Raw genomic sequence first — 1,572 nt, forward strand, 5'->3', positions numbered from 1 at the left:
AGGAGCCATCCCAGAGCCAGGAGCCACCCCAGAGGCCGTGGATCCCTCCCTGCCTCCCCCAGCTCTGTTCAGCTGAGCAGGGAGCCCCGTGCTGCTGCCTGGGAGCTGTCGGGAGATCCCTGCAGGGGAGATGTTTTCCAGGTGGCTGTGTGGGTTTGTGTCATCCCAGCACCTTCAAACCTTCCCGGATTGGGGGGGTTGGCACAGCCAGTGCCAGGGACAAAGTGCTGGGGGAGACCTTGGAGCTCTCAGGGGCTGCTGAGAGACGCGGGGAGGTCTCTGCTTCTCGTCAGAATCCACGAGTTTTCACGGATAATTTGGGTTTTGGACGTATACAGAGCATTCAGCGTGGCTGAACAGCCGGGCTGGGCTTCACTGTGAGCTCAGCTCCACGTGGATTCCCAGCTCCAGGGAGCCTCCCTGTGCAGGTGGAGCTGGGGGGAGTGTGGGAAATGCCTCCCTAGTGACACCCCTGGGTTCTGCCTTTGTGGGTGACAGAAGTGGTTGCTCTGTTTGGTGGGAGTCGATCAGGGGGTGGAGGAGAGCGTTGGCATCCCTTTGCCTCCATCCACCTGTGCCCCAGGAGCAGCTGGGCTGGACATGACCCTTTTGCTTTGTTTCCTTTACTTTTGGGTCATTCTGATCCCCCCCTGGGAAGCACAGCTATTCCTACAAAGTTTGGGACCCGCTGCTTCCCTGGGTGAGCAAAGCAAGTGGCTTCTGGGGCTGTTTTAGCTGTTGGGTGTGCTCAGGACCAACTATCTGGCCTCGAGAGGCTCGTTTTTGGATGCAAACTTGCTTCTCAATCTCATGCAAGAGCCTGTGCTTGTGCTTTGTGCCCTCAGAGCTTCTGGTGGGCCCGTTTTGGGGTGGCCTGGGAGGAGCTGAGCTGTGCTGAGGGTCTGGGGAAAGCCAGAGGGTGCAGAGGCTGCTGCCTGCCATCCTCAAAGCAACCAGTGTTTCCTTGGAGAGATGACAGTGTCCCGTGAATAGTCCCCAGTGCAGCCAGAGGAACGATGCTGGGACTGCTGGGAGTGGAGCAGGGCTGGAGCAGCCACTGGGGCAGCGTGGGTGGGATGAGGAGGGAGCTCGGGAAGTTTCAAGGCATGGGAACGGGGAGCCCCACGAATCACCTCCAGCCTCCCCTCCCACCGGCTGCTTCCCCATCCCGACCTCCAGCCTGTGTGAGCAGGGAGAGAGCACAGGGATGCCCCGACTGCCGGGTGCCCCTCACGGGGTGGGCAATTCATCCATGACTTTGCAGCTTCCTCACAGCCCTGAGCCCCCCTGACCCAAACCTCGGCCTCACAAATCCCCTCCCTGTGCCCGGAGCATCCCCCTCTCCCTCCTCTCCCCTGGGATCTGCCCCCCCTGCCCCTCCCAGGAGGGTGAATTCGGACACCACGGTGTCCCTGCTCCCTCCTCCCTGGGGAGGGAACTCTCAGGTGCTCAGGGCTCAGATGGAGACGCTGAAATAGTTTCGTGGCAGCAGAAGCCCCGCGGACCCCAAAACCCCTCCCCGACCCCGCGAGCGGGCTCTCCGAGCGCCGACAGGGAAAAGCAGGACAGCGG

Source organism: Manacus vitellinus, unplaced genomic scaffold (assembly GCF_001715985.3).
Source record: "Manacus vitellinus isolate BGI_N305 unplaced genomic scaffold, ASM171598v3 scaffold_47_pilon, whole genome shotgun sequence".
In the NCBI taxonomy this organism is placed as follows: domain Eukaryota; kingdom Metazoa; phylum Chordata; class Aves; order Passeriformes; family Pipridae; genus Manacus; species Manacus vitellinus.